The 8,774-nt window shown below is 38.7% G+C and overlaps 1 protein-coding gene across 6 annotated transcripts in view; it reads left to right on the top strand.

Annotated features, from left to right (window-relative positions):
• CABCOCO1 (ciliary associated calcium binding coiled-coil 1) overlaps positions 1 to 8,774 on the top strand; it is a 225,904-nt gene that overhangs the window by 150,098 nt on the left and 67,032 nt on the right. Inside the window, exon 1 of one of the 6 annotated variants that reach the window (XM_072040066.1) lies at positions 7,972 to 8,178. The exons of the other annotated variants lie outside the window; for them this stretch is intronic. The gene's annotated coding sequence lies outside the window, so the exon portion shown is untranslated. Of the gene's footprint in view, positions 1 to 7,971; positions 8,179 to 8,774 lie in introns of those variants that run through there. 6 annotated transcript variants of the gene reach the window in all.

The raw sequence follows: 8,774 nt of genomic DNA, 5'->3' as shown, positions 1-8,774 counted from the left end.
GTACCAGTTAGCCTCTAAAATTCCCTGACCCAATGCAAAAAAATTTTTTTTTTTAATTAAATACATAACTGAGTAAAACATGAAATAATAATGTGTGTGTCTTGCTGGCTATTCTTTTTATTAACAGAACTGTGCGCTGCTTGTTCTTTAGGATCTGTTTGTGCTACCTTCATTTACTTGCTGAGAACTGCTCAGATCTGGCTCCCATGTCATTGTTTGTACTGCATAGAAACATGAATCAAGTCTGTCAGTCTTTTGATGTATATGCCAAGTCAACAGTGCAGTCATTGTAAGTACTTATCAAAAACCCCTCCATGTTTTCTACCAATGAAGACAGAGCATTTTTTGCCCCTTTGCTTGTTTTTATCACTCTCTGTGGAAGATTTCTTTAAAAGTGACATCTATTTGTCAGCTGGAAAAAATAATCTTGTCAGGTGTTGTTCTTAATTATAGATTTTGAGATTTGTGAAGCTTACATTTTATTTTTCACTTCAGGACATAATGTCTCAAAAAGCATAAAGTTAATAGTAGAGCTAGCATTGCATTTTTCTGTTTTCTTCCTTTGGCACTTACCTTATAACCTACCTCTACTTGTAAGGAATCAGACCTAGCAGTTGTGCGTCCAGAAAGCAGAGGTATGGACAGGTAGATGTTTACTGAATCCCAAAATACAGTTAAATAGAAGCTATCCTAATCTCTTCATGGGAGAATATTAAGCTGACATTGTCAGTTTAATTTATCAAAGGAATAAATGTCCTGTTGCCCCAGGGACTCTAGGGAAAGGTATTTTGAGTTTTGGTCATTATGCCAGGCATAATAGTCTCTTTTTCTCTGAATCTATTTTATGGTCTTAAAATACGAAAAGCCATATTATACAGGAAAAAAAGTCAAGAAAGTTATACTTTTGGGTTATCTGGAATGGACAAAAACTCTGAGAAAAGATAAAATATGGTAAAATTTCAACACAGTAAATCAGGAGGTCTTTGTTTCTGTATCTGATGTTGTTAATCTGTCAGTTTTCATTAGACCCACAGGTTTGGTTCTTGTACTCCCTTAAGTTCAGAGCAGTCCTAATATGTGTCACAGTTTAAGACCAAATAACAGTGCAGAGACTAAATGGATGCGGATACCAAAACACTTCAATCACAGATATATGCAATTTTCAGAATTGCACATCTTCCTTGTTCTGGTGGAGAGGTGGCACAGTCCAGAAGAGAAGTTCATAAACTAGTTTAATCTTTCCAGCCACACTCTGGTGTCCTTGAGGGACACCAGATGCTATCAGCAACAGGATCAGGTAGAGAATATCTGATTCTTGGCTGGCTCTTTCTTGCACTCAGTTTCAGGAAAGTGGCTGGTGCTTATGCTTTTTTCCTCTCGAAGGTTCCCCACTATAAGTGACTTCCCTATTCTTGTAATTAAATCACTCCCTTATGCTGTAGAGTTAAGTAAAGGTCACCTACTTATGCTAATATTATTGTCTACTCTGCGTAGCTTATGCTAACTGCTACAACAGATTATTTTCTTTAAAAATGGGTCTGGAGTGAATTTTTCAAATGTGTGCTCATTAGATGCTGGTATTAACCCTGGAATTACTGTTTTTAAATTCTCACCTACAACACATCACTCCGACACCAATAATAAGCAACAACCATCTACTTTTTATGCTTTTTATTGTATTTAAAACAACAAAAATGCTGATTATATTGCTATTAATGACATTTGCCATAAAGCTTCAGCTGTAAGCTTACTGCAAAGTAAAAAAAAAAAAAAGAGCTTAACTAACAGCTGCCCTCATGTTCACACCCCATAGCCAAACAACAGCAACAAAAACCCTGTGGCTTTCTGTAACACAAAAATGTCTCAGTTGGATTTGATCCAATTTATTTCCAGTAAGTTTTGCAGTCAGAAAGAAAAAGAGTTGCTCTGTTTCAAAAAAATAATAATAATAAAAAATTGAATAGACTCATTTGTATTCTTCTATCAGTTATCTATGATTCATACGTACATTTTGGAATACAATACATAGATGAGTCATACTGAGAAACAGCCTCTGCATAGGAAATTACACTGTCATTTTAGAGTAACATTTCTTTCCCAAACTGAAACAAAGAGGGCTATAAGTAACCACAGATAAAGCTTCGCAATGCTGGAGAACTTGTTCAGAAAACCCACTCCCCTCTGAGTTTTCAAAAACAGAGCTGGATTTGGAGCGTACGAAGTACAGGCTTGCTAATTTCCATTAGTTCTGGTTGTCCTGAGAACATCCCAAGCTCCAAACTTTAGCCTTTTTATAGGAAAAAGATAACTTAAAGGACAGCTTGAACTTTGTTCTGACTGAGCTTTCTGCCAGGGCTTTTCTCTGAGTACTTAAGGAACGACAAGCCTTTGTCCAACCCTCAGAGGGCTGTGTGTACATCTGAAGTCAGATAATTAGGGGTCAGACTTCATGTCTGGTACATGCAAATTGTAACAGAGCACACACTTAGTGATGTTTATGGGTGGTTTGCCGAGAACAACAAATTCAGACGTATGTGCCAGGTCAAGGTCCCTCTGAACTGGAACTGCCAGCGTGACAATTAGTGGTTGTCCTTCGGCAGGAAGAGCCACGTAACGTAGTATCTGCCTGAAATGCTCCAGCCATCAAAGCACATTGTCTAGGGCAATGTCAGAATTATTACTTCTAATGTAAAGCCATTGATGAAGCAGTGTCCTTTTTACATTAATGTGTCCTCTTAACATTTCTGGATGCTAGGAGAATAGTCTTGTACTCTTGTTCTCTTCCGTACCAAATCATCATTCAAGATGGAAGGAATGAAGCATAGGAGCTTTCTAACTTATTCAGGACCCTCTAAATATTCCTGAATGATGGAAATTGTAAATAGAGAACGTCATCCCAACTGCATTTGCTGACTGCCAAGTGCATTGTAATTCCCTAGCCTTTCAAATAAATGTTGTTCATATGCATTGCAAAGCCTGCAGGAGGAGGAACTAAATGTACCAAGATTTGAAGCTCAGTACTCAAGAGACTGGATATCACTCAGGCTGTGGGTTCTGAATCCAAATATGAGTAAAACACAAGCATTTTTCCCAGTTTTTGGAAACACAGGATTGTATACTTTTTATCGCCGGCATGTAATTCACCTGATTAGTGCTTTTGGGGTATTAGTAAAACTCAGTGAGGGAAAACAGATATGAAAACTAGAGTATATGCATGAAATATCAGTGATTATGTTATATATGCATCTGAGAATTGGACTTTATTCAAGTCAGGATCTAATCCAGCTCCCATTAAGTCAGCGGGAATTTTGCCAATGAAAACAATAGTAACAGGATCTGGCCAAAATAATTTAATCCACCCTCTTCAGCTGCTGTGCTCACAGCAAGAATGTTGCCATTAAGAAGTTTATATGGACATAAATATTCACTTTAATTTCCTAGAGTTTGTCTACTTGCTTAAAATTGCATTTGTGATTAAAAAAAGAACAACACAATGTATTATGGCTGCATTTTAATCACTATAGGTTCAGGAATAAATAGAAAACAGTTTAAATATTTTATACAGATTATATTGCGATCTCGAATTAACAATTCATTTTGGAGTTGTTTATTTCTTTTTCTTTCTCTGTTAGCTTATCTTTCTCCTCTTGTTTCAGGTTTCCAAACTAATATGTGAGGGTGACTGTGATGGATTTGGATTTTTTCTCCTGTAATTGCATTCCGTAAAATTGTCATTATGCATGTTGTATCACCGGGTCACATCTCACCTCATGCTGCAATTTCATTCCAAGAGGAGAAAAGGTTTCGGGGTGTACCACACTGGGACTAAATTTAATAGGCTGCTACAAACCTTTGGAGGATGCAAGACATTGATATGGGGTAGTCTCTAGTCGAAGGTTTACAAAACCAGATCCTGCTTGTCAGTGCTGCTAGTTGTCCATTAAGTTCACAGAATCACAGAATCTCTAGGTTGGAAGAGACCTCAAGATCATCGAGTCCAACCTCTGACCTAACACTAACAGTCCCCACTAAACCATATCCCTAAGTTCTACATCTAAACGTCTTTTGAAGACTTCCAGGGATGGTGACTCAACCACCTCCCTGGGCAGCCTGTTCCAATGTCTAACAACCCTTTCAGTAAAGAAATTCTTCCTAACATCTAACCTAAAACTCCCCTGGCGCAACTTTAGCCCATTCCCCCTCGTCCTGTCACCAGGCACATGGGAGAACAGGCCAACCCCCATCTCGCTAGAGCCTCCTTTAATATACTTATACAGAGTGATAAGGTCACCCCTGAGCCTCCTTTTCTCTAGGCTGAACAAGCCCAGCTCCTTCAGCCGCTCCTCATAGGACTTGCTCTCCAGGCCCCTCACCAGCTTCGTCGCCCTTCTCTGGACCCGCTCAAGCACCTCGATGTCCTTCTTGTAGCGAGGGGCCCAGAACTGAACACAGTACTCGAGGTGCGGCCTCACCAGAGCCGAGTACAGGGGGAAAGTTCATTTGATATTGACCGGGAATTGCTCAGGTTTACCTCTTTGGCTTAGGATTTTCTCAGGGAGGAAAAAATGCCTTGTTTGGAGACCTGGTGCCTTGTCCCCCTGCGCCTGGCATCTGTTCTGAGCTCACTCCATTTGGGGAGCTCTGCAACTCTATGCCCTTCTTTTCCTCCCTTCCCAGGGTACAGCACTGAGTGGTAAGCTCTTTTTGGTGCTACTGGGAACCTGCCTCACACTACAGCCTGCACGGTGCCCATCTACAGATGCTAGTGCAGGGATCAGGTATGTTATGCTTCCTGAAATTGCCACTGAAAGCATTTAGGGTTTGAAACAATTGTCTTTGGTTTGTTTCCATGATATCTGGGGAGTGAAAGGAAGCAGAAGCAAAACAGTATGCAGAGTGGTTGACATTTAAAAGTAACCATGTTCTGTTGTACCTTGTACTCACCGTGGTTATTTTCTATTCTAGCTAACTTTGGAGCAGAGGATAACCATATCTTTCATGACACTCTTGCCTTTCTCCCATGTTCTTCGTTCCCTCTTTTCTGTTAATGTCCCACAACCATATAATATCATCTTGTTCTTCTCTGTTACTAAAGGTAAAAAAAGTTACTTCAGAATCCTGAGCAATTCTCCTCCCTGTTTTCTCCCTCCTCTTTTTCTGCTTTGAGTCTAGGTGTATTTCCTCTTGTTTCTGAATCCTTGAAAACCTGTGGAGGTTAAGACAAAAAAGTAATGCATCCATTTTAACACTCTTGATGGTATCAGAACAATGTCTAGTGTTCTGTTCCATATTAGGAAGTCTGTTGATTTTTCAGACTTACTCTCTGTGTTTAAAACTGTTTCTCAGTGGAGCCTGGGCCAGGCAGAGGGGAATCCAGGAGGCAGCAACACCCCTGCAGGGTTGTACCTCAGTGTGCACACATTTGGGTTGCCAAATGACACCATTGGGAAATTGCATATCTAGACCCCACCTCCTCATATTCCAGACTTTAAATTCACTTTTGGATTTGCTTTATGTTTCTTACTCTTGACAGGGTGGTGGTATACAAACCCTCATAGCTTATTCTCTTTCTCTGCTATTTCTGCTGGTCTTGACATTGTGGCTCACTCATGCTTTCCCCTCATTGTATAACCTTGGTTTTTACAACTGTCTCTTATTGCAGTGTAGAGATATGTGCATTAGCTGTGTGTGTGTGTTTAACTTAAAATATTAAACTGCAGAAGCTGTTACCCAGGAAATATTTGGATCATTTTACAGTGGATCTTTGAATCCTATTAATGGGTAGTGAATGTTACAAAATTCTCATACTCTCTCCTAAAAAATATTTGGAAGGATTTTATGTGCGTCTCTGCAAAATCATTTAATTTTGCATTCCAACTATCTGGTTATAAAGTTCATTGTATATTAGATTTGGTTTATGAAAAAGAGGCAGTGAAATTCAATGGATTGCATTAAAATCCTGAATAGGAAATGAGATAAAAACATACCTCCTGGATATATTGAGTTATTAGTTCTATGACAGAACATTATTTTCTATTTAGTGAATTATTCATTCCAAAGAGACTAATTGAAGAACTGACTCTGAATAAGAAACAAGAACTCTAACATATAGTTGCTTGATTTTTATTTTTTTGTTTTGTTTTGTTTTTGATTATCTAACCTATTGGAAGAATCAATGAATCTTTCTTGTATTACTTAATGGCCTGGAAACACATTACAACAGCATAGTAGCTTATTTATAGCTATATAAATTTGAATTACTTTTAATCAGACAGTTGCATATAATCATTGCAATCACACTGAAATGGAACAGCAACCTCAGCATATTTCTGAGACTTTGAATGTAGAAATCTTAGGATTTCCTTTTGCAGCTGTTAGGAAAAGAAATGTGCATCTGACCTGCTCTCCAGGATGCCGTGCATGCACTACCACTGTTTCTGGGAGGAGGGAGCCCATGCTGTTCCAAATTCAGCTGTAAACACTGATTCCCCAGAGAAGTCCAATATACTCGGTGCAAAATATGAGTAACTAATGTTTTCATGGATGTCAGCTCTCACAGTAAGTCTGTTTTCTATTTCAATTAATATTTTGCATAAATCAGTGTCTCAGTAAAATAAGCAATACCAGACTGAAAAGAACACAAGGCAACTGTAATTAAGCCACATGTTTAGTAATGTGCTGAACAAACAATGGAAAAAATTACTTTCTGGTTAGTAAATCAATTGTAATCAACCTCATTCCACCCACTCATCCACCTCTATGAGGGGATAATACAGCTGTAGATATCAGGAACAAATCCAGCAACTAAATTAATAAAGCAAAATTGGTGGTTCAGCTACACGTGTTGGCATGAATGTATTACTCCCTACAGCTTTATCTCTGCAAACATCTTTTTGCTCCCAGAGGGCACTTTAAAATATATGTTATTAAAAGAAATATAAAGGAATTACTTAGCCTTATAATTATTGTATCTTTTAAGAGCTACTCTGCCTGTTGCTGAAGAATTTGAAATGTGATAGATTACCATTAACAAACTATCTCCAATATTCAGATATTACTTATGGGCTCATATTGCTTTTATGTACATAAAATGAATGAGGCTTTAGAAATATCTGGTGTCAAGATGTTGTCAGCCAGTTTGTTAAGTTCAAAATGATCAAATAAGATAGAGTAATCAATGGTGGAGTGACTACCCACAAGTGGCATGGACTAACAAGTCAATATGATTCTGCCACATTGATGTAAATACAAGATGGTGCATGCTCATCATTTGCCAAACCTTTCTAAATAGATGTGGCAGAAGAATCATAGAATCATTACGGTTAGAAAAAAACTCTAAAGTAATCTAGTCCAACTCTCCACCTACCACCAATATTACCCATTGAACCATGTCCCTAAGTACCGCATCTACCCTTTCTTTAAACACCCATCAGGGATGGTTACTCCACCACTTCCCTGGGCAACCCGCTCTAATGAAAGAAAGGCATTTCCTGCCTACCAAAGTGAGGGGGGAGATGCAAAGGGACAAATCCCCAGAGCCTATTCCTAAGGACAGGATGAAACTGCATTATTTTTCCATATTTTTTGTGTAAGATATCCAGGAAATCCTCATTAGTGATGAGTGAATGTCAGCTAAATCTTAATTTTTGCAGGCTTCCAACAGAGTAGAGATTACTAAATCCAGTAAATACCTCCCAGGAAATGAATTTTGGCTTGACCAAAACCGCAAAAATAGTGGGAGGCAGAATTAAGATTTGGTAATTAATGTCCTTATTTTCATTTTTAAGATCATTCTGCCTTAACCAACCTGTTTGTATATTGGACTTTTTTTTTTTTTCTTGACTCCAGAGAAGCTCAAATGTTGCTCGTCTGTCTTGAGGTGCTAGTAGGTTCAGCTTTGAATATTCAGTGAAATTATGACATGAGATCTGCGGATGAAGATGAGGCATCAGACACAGACTTCAGTGGACGTTGTGATTATATGCAACAAAGTTGTTTGCAGGGGCATTTACAGCAGCAAGCTTATGCTCTCCTGTACCTGGGTTTGAATTTTTGCTGATGGAGTCTGCAGTAATACCTACATAAAGCAAACAGTGAAGAAAACATAGCAGTGTGGAAGAATTGGCAGGCGGCTTTGGCTGTGTTTGCAGATCCTGAGTGAGAAGTAGAATAGTACAGGTGCTCTACAACCCCATTTATTTCTTTTAATGTTATCATATGAGGTGTTTGGAATAATATACAGTGTACAAATAATCTTGGTGCTGGAATGCAAAGCTACCCCCTGGATGTAGAATTGTTCTTCTAGGCAGGGAATCAAGGCTGCAGCTAGATGAGTACCTCCTTCTGTATTGTATAGGCATTGTAGGCAAAGGGTTAATAAGCCCAAGTATTCTCACCAAGCCTGAAGTCATTCCAGAGTGAGAAGCAGGCTGCTGCTGTCATTCCACCTTTTCCATAGACTAAAAGAATTGTTCAGGTTGTAAAAGACCTCTAAGATCATCTAGTTCAACCTTTAACCTTTTTTTACTGGCAAAATGGAGTGTGTGAAACAAGTATTATGACCATACAATATAAATCCAGAGGAACCTGTGTCTACAACCTTACCACATGGCAATTTGTTTGAGTTGGTGGAAATAGTCACATTTGGTTTGGTGTCATTAGCTGGCAAGAAGCTGAATGTACTGCTAGTAATCATTTAATGTTACATTTACAAGAGTAACGCCAAGAAGTGCTTGTGCAACTGAAGGAAGGGAGGCTGAATGGGAGGTGAGTCA

This window comes from Anas platyrhynchos, chromosome 6 (genome assembly GCF_047663525.1).
Source record: "Anas platyrhynchos isolate ZD024472 breed Pekin duck chromosome 6, IASCAAS_PekinDuck_T2T, whole genome shotgun sequence".
Taxonomy (NCBI): domain Eukaryota; kingdom Metazoa; phylum Chordata; class Aves; order Anseriformes; family Anatidae; genus Anas; species Anas platyrhynchos.
The sequence above is the reverse complement of the archived record's forward strand: the minus strand, read 5'-3'. Positions and strand labels throughout refer to the sequence as shown.